We start from the raw sequence: 25,658 nt of genomic DNA on the forward strand, positions 1-25,658 counted from the left end.
AAAAAAAAAAATTACATTAACCCACTATGAGGTGATTATAGCCCCCAATAAAATTCAACATACTACTTCAATCTTCTATCTAGGAAAATTGATATCTTCATAAATCATTTCATAAAGGGTAGAGATTAGTAAATAGTCTTCAAAACTAAATGAGTAAAGGGCCCAGGGCTTTGTAGGCCAGTAGGAGGTAGTGGCTACTCTGGGAACCCCAGGGAAGTGATGCCTAGAAGGCCCATGTAGGTTTTGTTAAAACCTAGCTAATGTCCAGACTCAAGTCTTAGCTCTATGGAGCTCACCAGAACCTATCCACTGTTTTGAAGCACATCTTCCATCCTGGGGCTATTGACATGACAACCAAGAAATTATCTGCTCTCCCGTGCCTGACCAGAGTCTAGCCATGGAATTTCTAGAGCTACAGGCCCATGTGCTGAGTGAAGCAGCTGCACGGTATCATTCTGAGGTCCTTGGCAGAGTGCAGGGGGCTAGGGCCCTGTATGTGCTATCTGTTAAGGCTCTCTGTTTGGAGAACTTATTCCTGAGGGGCTGCCATCAAGATGCCTGGTTCCTTTCTGGCCAGCAATAGGCAGCTGAAGAAAACCAGCTGGCAGCAAAGGATGCCACACTGCATCAGGCCTTGCTCTCACTGCCCCAGTACCAGGTTAACCTCCTACTCAACTTCAGTCATCCCCTATTTAACAGGAGGTCTCTTGGCCCTGAAAATCTGTCATGTCTACCTGAGACCCTGGGTATCTTTGAACAACTGGTGACTAGTTTGACTCTTCATGATCCCAACATCATTGTTCCTCAGTAAAGATGGTTGAAACACAACATACTGCTGCTGAGGACTTCTGGACCCAGTTTTGAGAAAGGGCATTTCTTTCTCCTTCTTCCCTGCATGTAAACATAAGATACTTCCTCTGCAGAAATAAATTTGCTTTATAAACAAAACAAAACATTCTAAATTATTTCCAACAACTGCTAGGGGACTTGAATTGGGTTAGACCTATGTTAAAAATTTTCATAGCACAACTGCAACCTTTAGTTGTTATTTAAAAATAATTAATTACAATTTATTCACTTTGAATCCCCACTGTACGCTCCCCCCATCTCTTCCCAGTCTCACCCTCTCTTCTCCCCCAGTCCACTGATAGGGGAGGTCCTCCTCCCCTTCTATCTGACCCTAGTCAGCCACTAAGTTCATGTCAGAGACAGCCCCTGCTCCCTTTACTAGGAACCTACATGGAGACTGAGCTGTCATGGACTATATCTCTGTAGGGGGTCTAGGTCCTCTCTATGCATGGTTTTTGGTTGGAGTATCAGTCTCTGCAGGACCCCTGGACCCAGGTTGTTTTTTTTTTTTCCTGTTTGTCTCTTTGTGGAGCCCCTGTCCCCTCCAGGTCTATCTCCCTCTTCTATAAGGTTCCCTGCACTCTGCCCAAAGTTTGGCTATGAGTCTCAGCATCTCCTTCGATACCCTGATGCGTAGTCTTCTACAGGGGCCCTGTGGAAGGCTCCTGCCCTGTTACCTGTCTTCTCCTACTTCCGATGTCTATCCTGTTTACCCTTCTGAACGAGGTTTCAGCCTCTTCCCTGGGGTCCTCCTTGTTGTTTAGCTTCTTTATGACTGTAAATTTTAGTATGTTTATCCTATATATTTTATGTCTCAATATCTGCTTCTGGGATAGCTCACTCAGGATGATCTTTTCTAGTGCCCATCATCTGCCTGCAAATTTCATGATTTCCTTGTTTTTAATTGCTGAGCAGTGTTCCATTGTGTAAACGTAGCACAAACCAAGTAATCCAATTTAAAAATTGAATACAGAGCTAAACAGAGAATTCTCAACAGAGGAATATTGAATGGCAGAAAAACACTCAAAATGCTCAACATCCTTAAGTCATCCAGGAAACAGAAATCAAAATGACCCTGAGATTATACCTCACACCCATCAGGATGGCTAAGATCAAAATCTCAAGGGATGACACATGCTGGAGATGTTGTGGAGAAAGGGGAACCCTCTTCCATTGCTGGTGGGAATGTGATCTTGTACAACCACTTTGGAAACCAATCTGGTGCTTTCTCAGAAAATTAGAAATAGTGCTACCTCAAGAGCCAGCTATATCACTCCTGGGCATATATCTGAAAAATGCTCAGCCATACAAGGACATTTGCTCAACTATATTCATAGCAGCTTTGTTCACAGTAGTCAGAATCTGGAAATAAATTAGATGTCCCTCAAATGAGGAATGAATACAGAAATTGTGCTATATTTGATGTAATCCTGATCCTTCATCTCCTAGAGAATGCAGTGACTGTTCACATACAGCACTAGAGTAGGTGGAAAATGCACTTAGGAACGCTCAACTTCAGCGTATCTCATATCCATTTACTACTCCTACATTGTTATCCTTTTTTCCAGCATCTCTCTGGAATTGCTCTGGGATAACAGAATGGATACATCTATTAGTCCAGAAAAAAAGGCTACCTATCAATCAACTCCATATTGGCTATTTCTGAATTGATAATTCTAGGCAGGTGTGAGACAAAACCTATTTAGTCAAGAGCTGATAAAAAAATGTGTAATCCTTATGATAAAAAGTTGGAATTTTAAATGAATGTTTCACACAACTTTGCTACATACTTTAAAAATTGATACTCATAATCCTTCCAGTAAACTTATAGATTTCGCATCAAAACATGCTATTCTATTTCCTAAAAGTACCAAGTTTCAGCACATACCTTCTGCATATGTAGTATTTACAGATATCACAAGAGATGGTAAAGAGTTCCCTTGTTTCTACAAATGCTTCACTGATTTTTACCTACTGAGGTTCTTCAATTAAAAAAAAAACAGAATCATACAAGATTTACATGGCTTTACAGTGTTACCCTCAATCTCTAAACTTATATTCTGATCACATTATGAAGTTCTGGCAACGCAATGGCTAGAAACAGCACGGATTACTTCATCAGGAACCTCTATTCATTATTTACTACAATTAATTTAACAGGAATTACAGACTGAAGAGATTCCTGTTTGGTTCAACCATATTAGTCACATTCTAATATTTAAGATCTTTGTTTTAATAAAGTATAAAGGCAGATTCCCTTTCCCTAGGAACTAACAGCCTAAAGGAAGCATGAGATTCATGCAAGCTTTCATAAAATGTGTCAGCATTGAACAAATGGGTTTCACTAACACTTAAGAAATGCCTTCATGTGCAAAATTTAATATTATGTCTCCACCCTCTTGTGATTCAGCAAGGATTATTCATAAATCATATTTGGTACATAGATGTTACTTATGTTTTTAGAGGCTGAAATATGTTGTTGTTGTGAACAGTTCTTCATTGCTCTTTTTTTTTTTGCTGCTTCTCTATCAGGAAAAGAAGTTAAGGATGTTATTAGCTTGTTGCTCAGAGAGTTTGCTGTTTTTAGGCCCTTCACAATATTAAAAACACACAATACTCCTCCATACATTGCCAAGCCTTTTCAGGTATTTTACAACAGTTTGAAATACCTCACATCACAAGCATCTCATATAACCCTCAGGGTCAGTCTTTAGTAAAAAGAGATAATAAACAACTTAAACATTATTGGAAAATAAAGAAGGCAGAGAATAGTAACACAGCCTCTTCACAATATTTTATTCTGTATTATATACACTTTAAATCTTAGATTGGAATAGCCTCAGTGTTGCAGAATGTTTTTGGGATCCTCTGCAAAATTTCAAGGTCATGGTCCTGTGGAGAGATGTCATGTCAATGGCCCAGATCCAGTAATTCCCTGGAACTGAGGCTATGTTTATGTCTTACCTCAGAGTGCTAAGAAGCCTTTGTGACTATCAAAATGACTGATTCTACCTACAGAAGATAGACAAATAAAAGTGTCTGCAGAAAAGGAATACAATGCAGTGATGGAGTTGCCAAGCCATGAAGAGTATAGTTCTGATGAGGTCAAGGTATATACAATGACAAAACCAGCCACATGGTACAAAAACATGTTTTTCCATAAAGGAAAATAAAGGATAGGTGAAACACTTAATTGTATAACAACATCAAGCAATGCATAATATGACTCATATAATGACAAACTCACTCCTGTCTGCTACATCTGGAAGGAGCACAAAAATCCATTACAAGGGTAATTCTGTGTTTTAAAAGCACAAGCACTCAGAATTCTCCTCACATGATTCAATGCCAAGACAGTATCCCAACAAGGCACACAACTTCATTTTATTTAAACAACAAAACATAGACATGAAGAAGCTCTTTTGAAAATATGGAGTAACACACACACACACACACACACACACACGCACACTCTTTCACCATTAGCATACCCAGTGACTAAGTAAGACAGAAAAGTTCATGAGACCTTAGACTAGGATCAACATATAAACCTGGGCCATCAAATGTGAGTGCTAGGAACCAAATGTGGGTATCCAACAGCAGTGGTACTACTGAGTCCACACTCCAGCCCCCAAATATGTCATAATGCAGATGAAGATGTCCCATTACTCCTACAGGTGATGAAAATCCCTGCTACATGGTCATTGAAAGATTGAATGGATTTCTATCACTCTGAATGAACTTTGCACATTACTTCCCATTACAATGTTTACACAATTCTCTTGATGTGAATGAAGACAATGAAATTTATGTAGAGAGAAGTCCAGATTATGTTAGGGAAAATTCCATGTGATATATGCTTTTTAAAAATGACTTTTTATTTTACATGCATAGGTGTTTTTTCCTGCATTGATGTCTGTTTTGGAGTCCCTTGAATGGCAGTTAAAGAGAGTTCTAAGCTTCCATGAGGAAATAGGGCATTGAACCCAGGTCATATAGAACAGCCATCTTTCCAGACCCCCTCCCCTTTTTGTTTTTTTGAGATATGGTATCTCTACATGGCTATGGCCATCCTGGAACTCAATTTATAAACTAGGGTAGCCTCAAACTCAGAGAGATCCACCTGCCTCTTTCTCCCAAGTGCTAGGATTACACCTGTGCACCATTCCCTCCAGCTGAGCTATATAACTTTAAATGATCTTTGATTCAGAGAGTCAAGGGATAGTGTAAGTTTTAAACAGGAACTGTCACTGTTTTGAACAGTAATACTTCTTGGAACTTTCAAAATGTATTAATTATGACTGGTAAATCCTGTCTTATGTTCTGAACATTGTGGTTAACTTCATCTCTTTAAAACTATTTAACTGTGTGTATACACCTGTATCATGGTATACATGTGGCAATTACAGAACAACTTACAGGTGTCTATTATCTAGTTCCTCTCTGTGAGTTCTAGAGATCAAACAGCGCTAGTCAAGTTTGGCAGCAAGTGCTCTAAACTGGTTACTGAACCCAAAGGCCCTTATTTTGGTTTCAACAATGTTTATGTTATGTGCTGGTGTGGTGTTATGTGCATACAACCCAAGTGTAATATTCAAAGATAAACTTGTATGAGTAATATGGTATTCAAGAGAATGAACTCAGGCCATCAAACTTAGCAGCAACCGCCATTACTCCGAGACAATTCTCTGCAATTTGTGTTTTTTGTGACAATGTTAAGAACAAGTATTTACTGTTCAGAATAAACTATTATAATCCAAAAATGATAACAAATATTTTAATTTGCAAATAGATTTCATTGTTCAAACTGTTCTTTGTTCTTGTATTCTTAGATGACAATGTCTAAAACTTGAAAAGAAAATATTTTAACAATGGAATGGTTCTAGTAATCTTACTCAGGCACCATAGAGGAAAATGAACTGATAAGGCAAGATATAGCTCATTTACTAGGTTCCTGGGATACTGTTTGTCAGTATGAATTCTTTCAGGCTTCTGAAGAGTATTGAGACATGTAAAGGCTTTACCACGTTGATTCCATACCTAGGGTTTGTCAATATGATTTCTTTAATGCTTTTCAAGACTGTTACAATATACAAAGATGTTGCCACACTGATTAAATGTAAACTGTTTTTCTCCAGTATGAATACTTTCATGCTTTTTCAGATAACTGGGACATGCAAAGGCTTTTCCACATTGATTACATTCATAGGGTTTCTCTCCAGTATGAGTGCTTTCATGCTTTTTCAGATAACTGAGATATGCAAAGGCTTTTCCACACTGGTTACATTCAAAGGGTTTCTCTCCAGTATGACGTCTTTCATGCATTTGAAGCTCACAATGATATTCAAAGGCTTTACCACATTGATTACATTTATAGCGTTTCTCTCCAATATGAATTCTTTCATGCCTTTGAAGATCACTGTGATATGCGAAGGCTTTCCCACAATGGCTACATTGATAGGGTTTCTCTCCAGTATGACTTCGTTCATGTATTTGAAGAGTACTGTTATGTGCAAAGGCTTTACCACATTGATTACATTTATACGGTTTCTCTCCAGTGTGAATTCTTTCATGTATTTCCAGAGTACTGCCACATGTAAAGGCTTTACCACATTCGCTACACTCATAGGGTTTCCCAACAGTATGAATTCTTTCATGCTTTCTCAGATCACTGGTACGTGCAAAGGCTTTACCACATTTGTTACATTTATAGGGTTTCTCTCCAGTATGTATTCTTCCATGCACTTGAAGATCACGGTTACGAGTAAAGGCTTTACCACACTGATTACATTCATAGGGTTTCTCTCCTGTATGACTTCGTTCATGTATTTGAAGAGTACTGTTACGTGTAAAGGCTTTACCACAGTAATTACATTTATACAGTTTCTCTCCAGTATGAATTCTTTCATTTATTTCAAGAGTACTCTCACATGTAAAAGCTTTACCACCTTGACTACACTCATAGGGTTTCTCAACAGTATGAATTCTTTCATGCTTTTTCAGATTATTGGAAAATGCAAAAGCTTTACCACATTTGTTACATTTATAGGGTTTCTCTCCGGTATGAATTCTTTCATGCATTTGAAGATCACTGTTACGTGTAAAGGCTTTACCACACTGATTACATTCATAGGGTTTCTCTCCAGTATGCATTCGTTCATGTCTCTGAAGACCACTGCGACATGTAAAGACTTTACCACACTGACTACATTTATAGGGTACCTCTCCTTTGTGAATTCTTTCATGGTAGTGAAACTGACTTATATATGCAAAGGCTTCACCACATTGGTAACATTCATACGGTTTCTCTCCAGTATGAATTCTTTCATGCCTCTGAAGACTGTTACGATATGCAAAATCTTTTCCACACTGATTACATTTAAACTGTTTTTCTCCACTATGAATTCGTTCATGTATTTGAAGAGTACTGTTACATAAAAAGGCTCCACCACATTGATTATATTCACAGAGTTCTTCTCCAGTCTGAATTCTTTTATGTATTTGAAGAGTACTGTCACATGTAAAGGCTTTATCACATTGATTATATTCATAGGGTTTCTCTCCAGTACGACTCTTTTCATGCATTTGAAGATGACACTGCCTCTTTCCATAGAATAGAGGATAATGTGGCTTGTATCCAGAGGGAGAGCTGATACACCTATTAAAGAAAGAATAACAAATAGAAGATGTTTGCATTGCATTCACACAGTTTAACCTTTTGTCCCTCATTGACATGTGTATAGGAATTTAAGTTTTCCCACCACAACAACCTTGACTCTCATGAACTGTCCCTCTCACTAAGCTACAGTAAGTCACTTCAAGTACTAGCTTTACTATGGATGACGAGCTTATAAGAGGTCTTGGATATCCACTAGTCTCCTTATCAATGCGTGTGCCTTTTATGATAATTGAATGGTGTAAAATTAAGTAAATGGACAGCTCTAAAACATGGTTCTCACGTGGCTATGATTAAAACTGTGACATCTCTTAAGGCCTTGTTACAGTCTCTTATTTCTTAAAGCAACACTTTGCAAACACTATATACCTGACACTGAGGTATATGGTGTTGTGAGAATTTATTATACTCACAAAGCTATTATTGGCTATACTGTTGTTATTGTTGTTGTTGTTGTTTTTAATTAAAACCTCAGGGCACATTAAAATTTCTTCAGAGGCACATATGTATCAGCTTGCAAATAAAGCTTACCTTTCATGCCTTCCAGAACTTTGACAATGTTCTTCAATATTGTGGTCTTCCCATTTGTAGCCTAAAATACAATATCAGAAAGTATATATTACTGGACATTATGCAAAATTTAAATTAGAATCTTTGGTGAACCTTACAACAATGGCTAATTTATTCACTACATTCTTTCTCTTTCACAATCAAAATCACAGGTGAGCACCAATATCTAAGAAAGGTTTGTCCCCTTAAGTTAAAAAGTGAAGGAAAATTATGTTTACCTATACAAGTAAGGTTCCAGTAAGTTTCCAGCATCACATCTTTGTAGAGACTCTTCTGAGAAGGGTCCAGCAAAGCCCACTCTTCCTGAGAGAAGTTGACATGCACATCCTCATAGGTCACTGCATCCTAAAGTATACCATAATATATATATGCATACATATATACACATAATATATATACATACGCGTCTATGTCTCTGTGTCTAAATACATAAAAAAATACATACATAAATACAACAGACTTCATTGTAAATGTATGCTTCATTAAGAATTAAGAATGATGGCCATGCCAGGGTTGGTGACTGAAGAGGCCTTGGGCCAATGTGTGGGTCAGGCCCACTGAGGCAGCTCCATGGTGGGCAGGCTGTGGGGTTGCTGTGGCAGTGAAAAGGCAGCAGGGGGACATGGAGATCCTAACTCCAGCCAGCAAGTTTGCTGGCACCAGCCCATGTGGCTGGATGGCTGCAATGTCATTTGCAGAGAAGGCTGGCAGGAGTGATACAATACAGCCTGTGGGTGGGGCTGACTCGGGGCCAGCTGAGGAAGCTCTGGGTGAGGCTGCAGGGCATAGGCTCCAGGAATAGGTGGGTCTGGCCAGCACTTGGCAGGTGCAAGAGATGCCTGTGACCCTGACTGGCCACCCAAGAAGCAGCTGCAGGAGGCCAAAGCGGTGGTGACAGCAGGCAGTGGAAAGCTGAAGAAGCAGCTGTGCCAGTGCTCTGCTGCACCCTGTGCCTGGACCTGCCCAAGGCTTCTGTGCACCAGTGCACTCACTCACTAACAGTCAACTGATGTGCACTGGCTTTTTATCCACCTACTAGCAGATGCCTGGCTGAAGGAGGAGCAGGCTATGTGTCACAAACTGTCACTGTGAGCTCAGTAAGAGCCTCTGCTGCCAGAACCTGGCTATGGAGAAAGCTGTGAGTGATCTGCCTTCCGAGTGTGGCTTCTGTCTTCCGTTCTCCTGCTACAGTGTAAGTACAATCATATTCACTGCCCATGGCATAGCCCTTTCCATGAGCGGACAGTGCACGAAGCTGCATGTGCTCACCCAACCAAGAGAGGCAATGAGCTGATGGAGATCCTGGATGAGATGGAGCAGAGCCACCGCAAGGAGACGCAGCTCTATAGCACCATCTTCAGCCTGCTCAGCTTTAAGAAGACTGGCTACACAGCTGTTCCCCCCGAAGTTTGTGCACTTCCTATTTGCCATAACTGCATTTGACTTGCCTTGTGACAAGTAGAACATGCTGTCTGGAAGTTCAGTTCTGGCCTTATCACATTGATGACTTCAGCACACGCCTGTACTATGAAACACCACTGTATGAACCAGACACGGGTCCTGTGAATGACTCTGAGTGCAACCCCAACCTGTAGTGCTAGAGCACACTTTCCTTCCAGCTGCTCCTCAAGAGCAAAGTCACAGTGCCCCTGGAGTGCTCTTTTCTTCTGCTCAAGGGCCCAAATGATGACGATGTGCAGATCAGTCTTGTCATCAACCACTTTGTCTTCACCAATGAGAGCAATGAGACAGACTATGTGCTGCTACCCACCATTGACTGTGGAATGCAACAAGAAGCTGGCTACCAAGAACATTAACCTGCAGCTAGCTCTTCCTGTTCCAAATACAGAAGTAGGATGAGCCCAGGACACCAGAGGAGCAAAGGGCTGCAGTCCAGTAGTGCCGTCCCACTCATCCCTGGCTTGGCAGCAGCTTCATGTAACTATCGGATCATTTTAGCAAAGGAGGAGAACAAAATCAAACACTGAGAAAGTCTGCATGTGGGTCAACAGGTGCCCTGCCTCTGGCTCCCCTTGCGCCCCTTTGCCTCCCACTCCTGCAGGCAGCCAGAGGCTGGGCTGACTATTGTCGTACTTTTAAATCTATTCCTTTATTTAAATTTTTTATCTTTCTCCCTACTCCAATCCCTTCCAACACCCCAACACCAGGTAGGAGAGAGGGTTTAGTAGGAGAGGGGTGAAAGTTCTCTTAGCTGCTTCCTGCTTGGTAGAGTCACTGGGTTCCTTGGAGCCAGCCCAATCCATTTTTCAGGAAATCTCCAACTTCCTGTCAACAGGAGCTGAAGGGAAGCAGTAACAGCCTTGATCTTTCTTGGAGTTCCTTCACACTCTCTGCACGCTGGCATTTATTCTCTCTCCAGAGTCCTCAGATTTAAACTATCTGCAGCTGGCAAAGAGCTCCTCTCAGAGCCGGCACAAAGCAAACAGTTTGCTGCTGTGGACCATCTGAATCGATCCTACATCCTACACCTGAGATTGAAACAAAAACGTGTTTATATCCACAATAGCAAACTACAGTGGAAACGGTACTCTGGGCTCCTCAGGTACAGGTGGTGAAGATGGCAAGAAGCCAACCTCACAATGAGGTGGCACAGTGGTTCCCTGGCCAGGCTCAGAGGCCTGGCTGATTTCAGACAGCATATTTGATTACAATGAAAAAGGCAACCTTGTTTCAAAAATTTACATAATTCTGGGTGGTCAACATATAAAATTCCATGTCATAGAAATTCAAATGTAGTCACCACTTGATTTAGAAGGAAACAGAAAAGGAGAATCACTGCTCTCATTTCTGTGCACACTGATAAGGCATTACAGAAGAAATAACTACCAACATAAACAAAGAGACATGCAAACAGAGCAATATTATTGAGACTACATCAGAAAAACTGTACCAAAATTACTAACTTCAAAGATGAACAGAAAAGATGGATATGGTGGTGCTCATCTTTAATCCCAGAACTCAGAAGGCAGAGACAGGTGAATGTATCTGTGAGTTCTAGGCCAACCTGATCTATGTGGTGATTTTCTGGACAGTAAAAGGTACAAATAATGAGACCAAGTCTCAAAGAAAGAAGCAAACAAAAAAGACAGAAAGCACACAGATCCTTACTCAAAATTATTCTAAATAGTTAAACATTCACTCTAGAAATGTACTTGTCTATCAGAAAAGTCACTGTATAAACTGAGGCTAACATGATATTCCTATGAAAATGCATTTTAATAAGTTCCTGGCTGACAAATCAAAGAGTTCTCAAAAAGCCTGGTAAAGGAAATTATGATCCTAAGAAGATAAAACACTAACACCAAAAACCAAAAAAGAACAAGTTATATGATGATGCTACAATGAAGATCACTTGTTGCTTTGCAGAGGACCTGGATCAAACACCAGCCCTCACTTTGAGGCTCCCAGCCTTTCCTAACTCCGGCCGGAGAGCATTCAGTGCTCTCTTTTCACTTGAGTCAACACTAGGCTTTCATGTAGTTCACATCCATAAATATAGGCAAAAGACTCATGAACATGTTTTATTAGTTACCCACTTTACATCCAATCCTAGGTCCCTCCCTCTCTCTTAGCTGTTGCCTTTCCCCTCCCCCTTATAAGAGAGAAGACCCCTCCCCGCAACTAACCCTCCTCAGCACATCCAGTCCCATCTGGACTGAACACTTCCTCTTTCACAGTGGCCTGTCAAGGCAGCACCACTAGGGAGAAGAGAAGCAGAAGCATGCAACAGGATCCATGTCAGAGACAAACCCTGCCCCCTCCATTCTAGGGGACCCACCCGAACACCAAGCTGGCTATCAGTACATATATGTAGGGGGCTTAGGTCCAGTCTGTGCATGGTCCTTGGTTGGTAATTCAGTCATTGCAAGCCCCACTGGGCCCAGGTGAGTTGGCACTTCTTGTGGAGCACCTGTCCCTTCTAGGTCCTTCTATCCTTCCCCCACTCTTCCACAGGCTCCTTTTGCTCCACCGAATGTTTAGCTCAGCTTCTGTTTCGATCAATTGCTAAATGGATCCTCTCAGAGAGCAGCCATGGTAGGCTCCCATCTGCAAGCATGACAGTGTCCTTTATAGTGTCAGAAGTTGGTTCTCTCTCCATGGTCTCAGTTTGGGCCAGGCATTTCTAGGGCATTCCCTCCCTCGCTGCTCTATCTTTATCCTTGTACATCTGGTAGACAGGGTAAATTTGGAGTCCAAGTTTTCTGGGTAGGTTGATGGTCCCTCCCTCCACTAAAAGTCCTGTCTGTTTAGAGGGTGACTTCTTCAGTTTTCGTGACACCCACTACTAGGAGGTCTCAGCTAGAGTCACCTATATCCTCCCAGGAGCCTACTCTGTTGTAGGTCTCCAGCTTTTCTCAGAGATGCCCCACCCACAAATTCTCTTCTCTCTGTAAGCCCTCTGGTCTCCTACACCCTTTTTCTCCCCATATCTGATCCCCACGCTCATTTCCCTCAGCATTCCTCTTCTATCCTTTTCCCTCTCTTCAACCACTCTGCTGTTTACTCTATTTCCCCTTCTGAGTAAGATTCAAGCATCCTTCCTTGGGCCCTCCTTGTTCCTTAGTTTCTTCAGGTATGTGAATTGTAGTATGGTTATGCTGTACTATGTGGGTAGTATCTGCTTATAAGTGAATACATACCGTGTATGTGTCTTTCTGGGTCTAGGTTACCATACATAAGATGATCTTTTCTAGTTCCACCTATTTGCCTGGAAACTTCACAATTTCCTTGTTTTTAATAGTAGTGGTCCATTGTGTAAATGTACCACAGTTTCACTATCTATTCTTTAATTGAGGGATATCTGGGTTGTCTTCAAGTTTCTGGTTATTATGAATAAAACTGCAACGAACATAGCTGAGCAAATGTCCTTATTGTATGGTGGAGCATCTTTCTGGTATATGCCTAAAAGTGGTATAGCTGGGTCTTAAGGTAGAACAATGCCTAATTTTCTGAGAAAGCACCAGATTGGTTTCCAAAGTGGTTGTACAAGTTTGCACTCCCACCAGCAATGGGAGAGTGTTCCCCTTCCTCTACTCCAGCCTGTTATCACTTGAGTTTTTCATCTTAGCCATTCTGATAGGTATAAGATGGAATCTCGGAGATGTTTTGAATTGCATTTCCCTGATGGCTAAGGATGCTGAGCATTTCTTTAAGCACTCCCCATTTAATATTCTTCTGTTGAGAATTCTCTGTTTAGCTTTGTACCCCATTTTTAATTAATTTTTGGTTTGTTAGTGTTCTTTATATATTTTGAATATATATCTTGAGTTCTTTACATATTTTGATTATCCTTCTGAGGAGAATGGAAGGTGGGAAGTGAGAGGGATGGACTAGGAAGAGAGGAGGGAGGAAATGCTGTGATCAGAATAGGACGTATAGTAGATAAATAACTTAATAGTAAAGTGTCCATTATTGTGGGGTTTTTTTCATTTTTATTTTGTTTCAGAAAATTTTTTCCTTGATTTCTTCTTTGCCCCATTCACCATTCAGTAATGAGTTATTAAATCTCCTTAAGTTTGTGTACTTACTAGAGATAGGTTTGATGTCAATTTTAAATTTTACTTTATTATGGTCAGATAGGACACATGAAGATGTTTGAATTTTTCTGAATTCGGTATAATTTTTTTGACTTCCAAGTATCATAGAAGCTATGTAGAGCCTAATTCCGCATTTATTGAGAAACTCTGTAAGAAATGAATAAAAGATCTTAACTGAAGACCTGAGTCTGTGAAATAGCTTGAATAAAATAATGTAAAGTACTTTTAGATGTAGATTAGCAAGGACATTTTAAACAAGACTCCAATGATTTGGGAAGTATTAGGAAGATTTGACAGATACTATTGAATTAATTTTAACATCTTGTATATTAAATAACAGAGTCAACTAGAAAGTCTCTAGAACAGGATAGAATAATTATATCTCCGGAGCAACTAGTAAACAGTTAATGAGAAAAATGTACTAAATACACAATTCTCAAAATAAATGATAAAAATGTCTTAAAAATATGTGAGAACATATTTAGGATCCTTAGCAACATGAAAAATGTGAATGATCACTGCACTGAGATTTCTATCTGGAAGCAGAATTGCTGCCATGACAGAGAATACTACAATAAGTAATTTTAATGATGCATCGGATGAAAAAAAAAACATATATATGTTCTGGTGAGAAGACAAAGTATTTACAACACAATGGAAATCTGTTTAAGGCTGAAAGTACAACTACCAATTGATCCATCTCATCTGTGACAGGGAAACATATCAATGATGTTAAAATTAATATCATATTCATGTGGATAACAGTGTGATTCAAAGTAGCAAAGACATGAAATCAACCTTAATGTCCATTATAGGATAATGCATAATAGATGTAAAACATATGTATACATGGACATTTTATTCATACATAAATAAGATTAAAATGTCATTTCTGTAAAGATCAATGAAGCTATTGTCTATTAAGAAATAAGGAAGACTCACAAGGACAAATACTGACTCTAACTGCAAGCCCAACATTTTACATTACATACATGTGTCATTTAAAAGGGAACGTGTATTTGGAGGTCAGCTCAGGCTCTAAGATCAATAATCAATAAATGGGACCTCATGAAAATGGAAACCTTCTGAAAGGCAAAGGACATTGTCAACAGAACAAAATGGCAGCTAACAGAATGGGAAAAGATCTTCACCAACCCTTCATATGACAATGAGCTAATATCCAAAATATACTAAACAGCAACAAACCAAATAATCTAATTAAAAGTGGGGTTCAGAACTAAACATAGAATTCTCAACAGAGGAATTTCACAACGCTGAGAGGCAATTAAAGATGTTCGCATGCCATCTGTGTGGAAAAAAAAATTATACCCTCTGCCTAAGATCAAAAGTCAGGCTGTGGATAAAGCTCAACTTAGTAACAAATGGTACACATGTAGAAAAGCCTAATTCCATAAGACAAAAATATAAACATAAGAATATCAAAGTATAAAAGTGGTTTCTCACGGAAACACAATTCCTTCCATTTTACCGTACATTATTTAGGAATGGAGGCTGTAATGGTGATGATGGTGTAGCTGTATGAGAAGGGGGCTGCAGTTCCAACCACATAAGGAGACAAGTGTGGTGATGGTATTAACACTCAAAGCCCACCCCGAGGGACTAACTTCCTCCAGAAAGGCAACTCCTCCTAAAGGTACCATAAGCACCCCAATGAAAGTCACACACCAGACACAAATGCTCAAATATATCATCACCCCTGGGAGATTTTTCATTCAACCCAAGACATTGCCACAGAGATCATGATAGGCCCACACTCAACTCATAATGCAAAATGCATTTATCCTAACTACAATAATCTTCATATTATGTCACAGTCCCAACATTGTTGAAGTGTCCATGTTTCTCTTAACACTCAAGGCAGTCTCTTGACTCTTACAGAAGTGTCCTCCCCATTATGACTGGAGGGTCTGTCTGGAGGCCCTGACTGGATACTGAGGCCTGCAGAGATTGGCACTGCAGGAGAACTTGTACCTTGTCTACAAAGTTGGCCCTGAACTATTCCTGTACTCAGTATGTGCTTCTCCTTTTCCTTGGGATAGGTTCTCTAGCATATGCAGATCATAAAACAACATGAATCTGTAATGACCCTGCCTCACAGCTGAAAGAGCACCCATTCTATGTGTGTCAAATTTAATGACCTGATTGATATTCACTAGGCTCACCTAAATTGCTCACATCTCTCTCAGCTGCATGCTGGTAGCCAAAACACTTACATGTTCCCAGCTTTCTGTGGTAGCACTGGCTTGTCATGCCAGTATTTGAAAGGTGGAATGCAGGACATCAAAAGTTTAAATCTGGTCTACAAAGCAAGTTCCAGGACAGGCAGAGATACACAAAGAAATCCTGTCACAAAACAAAACAAAACAAAACAAAACAAAACAAAACAAAACAAAACAAAACACAGCTGGACTATGACAGCAAACACAATTAGAGCCCCCAAGGTGGAGGTGAGCAAGGTAAAGACCTGGGATGAGAAGACAAAGACAGAAAATTTGGCATTAGTAAGTCTTTTGTAATCTGATGGCTCATCTTAAGAAAGCTTATTAATATGCACAGCTCTGATACACTATTTATAGGTGGAGAATAGAACAGTCAGCGGAAAGGTAATTTAGCACTGTTGGCAGAAGAACACAGGATGCCTCAGAGTGGGCACATAGTGGCCATGAGACTACCAACCATAGCTTCTTAGGCTGAAGAGCCTGATTCTCTTGACTCCTTCAAGATGCTTCCTCAAGCACCTGGCCAGATCTTCCCAAGTCTGCCCATGGGCAGAACACAAAAGTAATGTTCCCTTGGTGCTTTCATCAGGGCATGTGAGAACACCTACCACAGGCCTGGCTCCCAAATGTCTCACCTCCCACCAAAACAAACAAAAATAGTATGAAAAAAAAAATCAATCCATGGAAAGATAAGGGTTCAGAAAGACTAGTGGAGTTTGGAGATGAAACCACATAACAGAGATTAAAAATTAATGGTTACCAAAAGTGCATTTTTAAAAACCGTAATTGAAACATCTTTATTCCCAGCATTCAGAAGGCAAAGACAGGTAGATCTGTGTTAGTTTAAAGCCAGGCTGGTCCAGAGAGAGAGGTCCATGACAGCCAGGGCTACAGGAAGAAACATTGTCTCAAAAAATTTAAGAAATCTAAGGAAGGAAGGAAGGAAGGAAGGGAGGGAGGGAGGGAGGGAGGGAGGAAGGGAGGAAGAAAGAAGTGCTTTAATTCCAGCACTTGGTAGGCAGAGGCAGGCAGATCTCTGTAACTCAAAGCCAGTCTGGTCTACCAAAGCAAGTTCCAAGACAGCCAAGGCTACACAAAGAAACCATCTTTCAGTAACAGAAAATTGGACGTTTGAAAATATGTACCAAAACCTAAAATGCTATTCTGTAGAAAAGGCTCATCAACATAAATACAGGATTTTAGTCAACTAAACCATATGGAATCAAAGTGAGGTTTTTTCCCCCCTTAATAACGCTGTATTTACTATAGACCCTCATCCTGAGGGCTGGATTATATAAGCTGTACTACCTTCTTTACATATGAGTCTACAGATTTCTTTTTCTCTCAATTCTTCATCATTAGTGAAAATTAAGTAAACCAAATTAAGAATAAGTATTTTTATATTATTCCTCCATTGTTTCAGTTTTTTAGTGAGGGTTTCACTCTGTAGCCCTGGCTGAATAGGAATTCACTATGCAGACCAGGCTAGCCTTTAAGTCATAAAAATCAGTTTGCCTCTGCTGCAGAGTGCTAAGGAAAAATACAAGCATGCACCTCCATGGTTGATTTGTATTAATTCTGCATATTTCCTCATTAAATAAAAAGAAGTTATGTGTGGTACACAAAGATTACAAGACAAATAAATCTCTGGCCAAAGTTATACACAGCATAGTAAAACTGTAATTCAGCAGGGAACCTTCCAGTCTCTGGCTGAACTTCCACTACCACCACCACCAACAACTAGAAAAATGAGCAGATGGGTTAATGATAAGAAGTCAACACTGCAAGACAGACATGTCAAGTCAGTTTGGGGTCTCTACTCTGTAAGTACTGCTCTTCTTCCTGGGGTAGGAAACAGCTCCAGGAGTCACAGCACTTCATACAGGGGTAGACCCTTTCTCAAAGGAAGAAGTGCCCCACTAGCACCTGCCTTTGTTAATTCCACCTCACATCACAGCATGCAAACTGCTCTGTTTTCTCTTCATCTTCCATTTCTTCACCATGTATTTGCTTCCTTCTCTTGCAGCACTCTATCACCTACTTTTTTCCTCCTGCAGTCTGCCTCTGTGTTGTGCAAACACTTCCTGGTGCACCTGGGCCTGTGGGGGCACGGATGCAGGATGCAGTGTTGTTGTCTCTACTGTACATTTTCTAACCCAGAAAGCTTGACATTTCAAAAGCCATCTCTAAATGAGGAATTTAGCATGAGTTATTTCATGGTCAACTTGTATTTAGATTAATGAATATAACAGATTGATAGATTATAAATTGGAAAACAGAGTCAAGAAAATGTTTAAAGAGAATATTGGAAATGCATGCCTGACAGGGGCAAAAACCCTCCCTAACTAACAGCCTTTAAAAGTTTACTGATTTTGCTGGGCAGTGGGGGTACACCACTCCAGCACTTAGGAGGCAGAGCCAGGGGGATCTCTTGTGAGTTTCAAGCTAGACTTGTCTACAAAGCAAGTTCTAAGACAGCCAAGGCTACACAAAGAGACCCTGTCCCCAAAAGAGGGGGGAGCAAAAGAAATCCCTCTGGTCAAGAGATGTCCTGGATGCAGGCCTAATATTCCAATGAAGATAGATCAATGTCTCCACCAAAAAGAAAAACAAAAACAAAACAAAAACCATCTTTATAAAGCAGGGAGAGTTACCGTAAACCACATTAATGTCCTAAATACATAAATGTAATAATGAAATTTAAGGATTGTTGAACACCTGCCTCCTGCCACATAGGCTACTGCACATTAGGTCAATATTCCTAATCTACCTACTCAGTACCATGTTTTCCTGAGAAAGCAATTTGCCTCAGATACTCAGATCCAGAGCAGCATAACAGACACAGTAGACTCCACTGTTGGCCCTGGAGGAGAACCCTGAAAAGAAACAACATGCTGCTGCACACAGGTTTTCCCACTGCAACGCCTGCCCAGAGAACCTCCTTGGGAAGGGCCACTCAGCCACGTAGGCCTCACCAGAGTAGCAGTTCCCCTACATTGTGATCAGATGAAATGACTCACACAACAATGGTTTTCCAGCTCTACCTTCCACCCAGTGTGCACACAGAGCCACCATACTGGATATCTGAATTTAAGGAGGAATTCTTCCACTGTCCCAGAACACTTTATGTTTCTCCCCATAGGGTGAGTGTAGGGTCTCTAGTGAGTACAGTCCATTGCACACTCAACGCCCAGTGCAGCCATCCCTTTACCTCAGACATGGAAATTCTGCAGCCAACCTTAGGTGAAATTCAAATAGGAATAGCAATTAAAGCAAGAAAGGTATACGGAGGGCCAGGAGAGAGGAAAAGGAAAGGCCAAATGAGGTAACTATCACCTCAAGACTATATCTTAAAACACTGAAACAAGCTTTTTATTTTTATTTTTTTTAAAGAATTATTTAGTTTACTATGTATATAATGTTCTGCCTGCATGTACACCTTATCTCATTATAGATCTCATTATAGATGGTTGGGAGCCACCATGTGGTTGCTGGGTATTGAACTCGGGACCTCTGGAAGAGTAGATAGTGCTCTTAACCTTTGAGCCATCCCTCCAGCCCATAACAAGCTTTATAAACCCTGTATTTCCTTAGGGGATTTATTCAATTTCTTCACCTATTTGATTGCATTTTCTTATATTTCTTAGAGGGATTTATTTTCCTTTTTCAAGGCCCCTATCATTTTCATAACAACCTAGATTTCTTTCAACCAAAGAATCAATGTATCACAGAAATTGTGGTATGTTTATACAATGGAACACTACTGAGCTATTAAAAGCAATGAAATCATGAAAATTTCAGGCAGATGGATGGAACTAGAAAAGATCACGGATGAGGTAACCCAGACCTAGAAAGACCCACATAAGCAGATATTAGACCTCTAGCACAGGATAACCATACTACAATCCACAGACCCAAAGAAGCTAAAGAACAAGGAGGGCTAACAGGAGGGTGCCAGAATGTCACTCAGAAGGGGAAACAGAATAGATAGCAGAAGTGGATGAAGAACAGTAACTAGGTAAGAGATGGAATGAGGAGGGAAACAAGGATGAAGATCAGATGTGAGAAGGGAGATGGGAGGTAAGAGGCTGGGAACAAGAAAGGAAATTGAGGGGACACATCTCTTTGTCAAGCTGGAGGTCTGCCACAGGGTAGGCTTCTAGGAGGATATGGGTATGACTCTAGCTGAGACTCCTAATGGGGGTTTGGAGGAAATGAAGACTGAAGTGACCACCTCTTAGCCAGGCAGGACTAGTGGAAGGAGGGGAACAACAACCCACTGACAAAACCTTTGATCCAAAATTTACCCTGCCTACAAGAAATGCAGGGATAAAGAAGAAACAAAGATTGAAGTAAAGTCCAACCAATAATTGGCCTAACCTGAAACCCAGCCCATGGTAGAGGGCCAGCCCTGATACTATTGATGATGCTCCACTGTGCTTGCAGTCAGGAGCCTAACTTGACTGTTGTCGCCTTGGAGGCTCCAGCCAGCAGCGGATAGAAACAGAGGCTGGGGCTTGCAGCCAAGCACAGAGTGGAGTTCCGGGGTTCCTGTGGAAGTGTTGGGGCAAAGATGGAAGGACCTGGAAGAGGCAGGAACCTCACAAGAAGACCAACAGAGACAATTAACCCAATCCCATGGGGGCTTTCAGAGACTGAGACATCAACTGAGGAAAACGCACCTAGGCTCCCTGCACACTTGTGGCTAATGGGTGGCTTGGTCTTCATGTGCATTTCCTGGCGAGTGGAGGGTGGGCTGCTTCTAACATGGACTCTAGTGCCTGCTTTTGCATCACCTACCCTTGGCAGGGCTGCCTTGCCTGGCCTCAGGGGATGAGGATATGCTCAGTCCTGACATGACTTGATGTGCAGGGGAGAACAAACCCGGACCAATAATGGCCTTACCTTCACGTTTATTTTAAAACATTATTCTACATGGGAAATTACTCATCATACAGAGATTCCTTATACTCCCAAAAGACAAGGTCTAATTGAAAGAGCACACCAAGTCCTCAAAACCCAGCTAAAAGGCAAGGGGCAATCCATACCTCCTAATGTTCAGTTGGCAATGGCCCTAACAACACTAAACATTCTTAATATATATAAAAACACAAACTACCCCCATAATTCTTTATTGACATATGCCATAATTCAATTACCCCCACCCGATGACAGTGAGATGGTGAGAACCCCTAGACAGGATCTGGAAGGGATCTGATGCCCTCCTTACCATCGGAAGGGTTTTGTCTGTGTATTCCCACGGAAACAGCCTCAGCCTACCTGGATACAGGTACAAAATGTCTGACTCCTCCAAGCCCACCAAGAAGATGGCCGGCCTGTTGCTGATAGGAAAGGAAAGGAGGAGGCCCAGGAGATACCCACAACCAAAAAACAAGGCCACCTGACAGGACTTTCACGACCTGGTGACAACTGTACAACATAAGTGCCCTCCTCAAGCCTCTCTCTGCTATTTTACTGGCAGTTTTATTATATTGCAGGCCCACCTGCCACCAGTCAACCCATTAAATGTCTGCCCAACAATCACCACTGAGGTTTTTCCATTCGGGAAACCTATTGATGCAGGAAACAAGAGATCAAAACTACAGATTGCCCCAAGCAAGGATGCCAAAGCTCTATTTCTAGATCCATCCATCCTTCCTTCCTTCCTATCCTATCTATCCGAACTCCACCTCTGTGACCTCCAATTGCTTTCACTGCTTGCCCTATTGACAAAAGTTTCACAAAGGAGAATCTGGCTGCTGCATGGATTAGGGTCATTACAGTGGCTGTCATTACTGGTCCTGTGAAACTGAACTCAGCTCTCAGAGAAATAGCCAATTTCAAAATCTAAATAACTTCCTCACCATTGTTAGAGATGACCCTTGAGATGAAAAAAACGGGAATCACAAGAAAACTATGTCCCACCAGTTATGCTACTACTGCTGCTACTCATATCTCTCAACAGCTGGCATGGGCCTCCCGGCCCACACTAATCCATTAAAGTATTCTTAAACAGGAAACACAACTAAGAAGAAATACTCAATCAACCCTCTCCTGGCTAAATGTGTTTAACAGGCCACTGACCTGCTGGCCCTCATGTCCCATCCCAATGCCTCCTGATGTTTCTTTGGTGCCTCCTTTCTGTGTCCCCTCTTGGCCATGGTACCTGCTAATGCTACCTTGCCTGCTTCTTTCTCAGACCTGGGTCTCCTTTAATCAACCATTACAGGAAGTGCCACTCTTTCAGGGCTCCCTACCTTTGTGCCTTGTGGAGACCACAGACATCCCATACCAACTGCATGATGAACATGCGCAACTTCAAGAGACAAAAAAGAAAAATCTTCTGCCCCCTGCTGGTTAAACTGGGACTCACCATCTCATTGGGAGCAGGGGGACAACAGGAGTGGTTCTGGTACTGACCCATCACCTAGATGGGGACTTCAAAGACAGCTAGATCAAGACAGAGCGACCCCACAAATAGCCCCGAAGCATTCCAATGACAAAGGACCACCTTTGCCAGAGTTGTATTACAAAATAGAAGGGCTCTGGATCTCCTGATGCCAGAAAGGGGTGGGGGTGACTTGTGTCATCCTGGGGGAGAAATGTTGATTCTATGTAAAGAAATCAGGACTGGTTGAATAAAATATTAAGACCCTTCCTGACCTCTACAACAATTTGAGGTCCCAACATGCCTTCAACAACACTGCACCTGGTACTCCAAACCCCTCATTGCCTGGCTCTTGCCCTTGATGGGCCTGATCACAGGCACTGGAGCCCTCCTTCTCATCACATGCCTCATCCAGTTTCTCAAAACACAAGATTGCAAAATAGCCAAAGTCAGAACTAACCAAGTTTTGGTGCAATATGAAGCTATTACCAGACTGCCAACACATGATGGCACATATATTTACAAAGCAAAGTTCCCAAGCCAGATGAAGGATGGTATATACAGCACCGCTGTCCATACCCTGCACAGCAATCTGAGAGCCTAGCAAGAGAGGAGTCCACTCCTTACCCAAATCAGGCTTGGGCCTGCTCAACTCCATAGAGACAAAGACCACATCATGTTAAAGCCACTTAGGCTTCTCTTTTCACTGCCAGAAAATTCTGGCTTTTCAGAAATTATGTGACCAGCAGTCTGCTAATCTAACTGATATGCAAATCAGGTCTATTTCCTGCTTTGCCTTTTTACCTCCTCTCCACCCTGACTCCAGTTACCTAAACTAGCTCCTATTACAGTAAACAAACTGTGCTGCTAAACAGCCTGCTGGTTCATCCATACCCATAGTACTCACCACCACGGAAGACTCTGCTCCCAGATCCTCTGCATCCTGAGACTGCTGGTGTGCAGTGACTGATCAGGGGCAGGGGAAGCACAATTTCTACAGCAAAGAATGTTATGCACAGCTTTGTGTAATGGACTGTTAATCACACTGTTGTAAGCATTTATATGGCCTTTCAGTATACACTGACAAAAACAAGTCACCTGAACTCATACTATATGGGCATGATTCACCACAGTAATCTACTACACACAGATATGCAGGGACGTAGCTACCGCAGGGAGGCATACATTGCTGAGAGCTCCTTCCCAAAGCGGGTCTCTGGGCCAGCCTTGCAAGAAGGAAACTTTAGAGCAGCACCATGGGGGTCCTTTTCAGTGTTCTCTGGGGCCAACATGTGTGTCTACTGTGTCTGCTGTGCTGTATCTGGGTATCTGAGCCTCACTGCTTTCCCAGGAATACATGGTGCTGAGCGGGAGGATCAGAAAGGTTGCACCTCATGTGCAGTAGCCTAGTGGCAGGAGGCAGGTGTAAAACTGTCCTTAAAAGTTGTTTTCTGTGTGGGTATGTCAAAAGTAAGTTCAAGGATAGTAAAGAATGAGAACAGCACTCCAACTTTAGTGTCTGGGCAAGGAAAACTTCACTCTTGAACTGGAGGCTATGTTCCTGCCCCAGACATAGGCTGCACATGGTCTATATTCCAAGGAGGGTGGTGGCTATATCTTTTCCCCTTTGGTTTAGGTCTTTCTCAGTTTTATTCATTTTGGAAAAAAACAATATTACTGAAAGAATTGCTGCATAGGAAATGAAGAAGGGGAAGTACTTCTTTAAGGAGAAGAGTCCCAGTGTCCTGGTCATTAAATTCCTACTCAAAGTGGATCTTTCAGGAAACAAGTTTTTACTGGGTGGAGAGATTAGAAGGATTTGATCCCAAAACAAGCTTAATATTATTTAATGAAAGAGACTAATATGACTTTCTAAAACAAAATTCTGTCTTTTTTTTTTTTCTTAAACACTATTTTCTTCAAACTCTTTAAGATGTCATCACTATATTTTATGTTGGAATAAGAGAGTGCAATGTGGAGGGAGTACCTCTTTACTATCATTTGATTCAAAATCCTGAAATCATCTGTGAGTACAAAAGACATAATTATTGCATCTCTTTCATTTGTATGGTTTAAGGTGAGTCCCCTGCTTCATAGAGATGTTTCTTTGGCCAAGGCATTGGCCTGTCCTCAGTAAAATCTTAGACCTGCACCCAGGCCAGAGATTCTGTTCTCCAACTCACTGGGCACTCTCTCTCTTATTATTTTATTATATTTTATGTATTTAGACATTCTGCCTACAATATGTCTCAGTACCACTTGTATGACTGGAACCCATGGAGGCCAGAGGAGGACATTTGAAGTTACACATGGTTGATAGCCTCCACGTGGGTGCTGGGAATTGAACCTGGATACTATGGAAGAACATTCAGTATTCTTAACCCCTGAGCTATCTCACCTGCCCTGGACCTTTTCTCTTAATAAGATTTCATTGCTACTTTTAACTTTTCTCCTTCCTAAAGCCCATAGATTCACTTAGCTCAGAGAACAGAGCTCTGAAACACTTTTGGCATCTTTGAACTCTGATAAGGATTAAAACTGCTAATAGGTCAGGTGACACTACTGGCTTTTAATCAGGAAAGTATCAGGTTCCATTTCTGCTAAGTCTTTTCACCCTAAATTGCCTAAACAGTTTTTGCCTCCTATTCTTATCTCACCCACCCCCAACCCTGAAACAGGTAACCCTACTAGGATTGGAGCAACAGCCTATCTGGCTTCTTCTAGCTATATTTAGGGTATCAAGTGGTAGTACTGAGGCACACCACCAGAGGTTCTCTCTGTCAGGTATAGAGAAGAAAGGTAGTCCTTGGCTTTTGTCTTGACAAGGATTAAAATCCCCAAACCCCATTAGTCTCTCCTCATAGACTCTTAAGACCCCCTTCCATTAGAGTTCTGGTTTTCCTTTGACTTCTAAACGTTACTCTCCAGAGAGATGAACCCACAACAAGCCTTCACTCCCTTGAATTGTTATTGTATCCACTAATTATCAGCATCATGCCTCTCCCATGTGGCTTCCCAATAGGGAGAAAAAAGGTATTTACTATCATTTCATACTTATGTTAAAACACTACTGGCTAATCTCATTTGGCTATAAGCAGGTGCTAGAGTGAGCTGAATATATCTTGGTTATGTTTTTATCATGAGAAAAATACATGTGAGATATATCTAAGGAACATCTCCCATAGACTTATACTTACTGGGATCCCTTGGGTGGTTACCAATTCTTTTAGTCTTTTGTTAAACTTTCCTACTGAGTGCTGAAGACTATGCAGGTGCCTAAAATATTTTTCTTCTATATTGTCAAGGCCAGTTGTGCAACTATTTCTCGGGTGTCACATGAGCTTTAGAGAACCCTCAAGCTCTTCTAGCCTTCTTGT

At 41.3% G+C, this 25,658-nt stretch overlaps 3 pseudogenes; 2 read left to right on the forward strand and 1 right to left on the reverse strand.

The window, feature by feature from the left end:
- The first annotated feature begins 346 nt into the window (after positions 1-346).
- Positions 347-811, forward strand: LOC129684563 (ran guanine nucleotide release factor-like; annotated as a pseudogene).
- Positions 812-5,216: 4,405 nt separating this feature from the next.
- LOC129684587 (zinc finger protein 14-like) overlaps positions 5,217-25,658 on the reverse strand; it is a 77,625-nt pseudogene continuing 57,183 nt past the window's right edge.
- LOC129684553 (zinc finger TRAF-type-containing protein 1-like) lies at positions 8,718-9,950 on the forward strand (annotated as a pseudogene).

Source organism: Psammomys obesus, unplaced genomic scaffold, assembly GCF_907164565.1.
Source record: "Psammomys obesus unplaced genomic scaffold, mPsaObe1.curated_primary_1811, whole genome shotgun sequence".
Taxonomy (NCBI): Eukaryota; Metazoa; Chordata; class Mammalia; order Rodentia; family Muridae; genus Psammomys; species Psammomys obesus.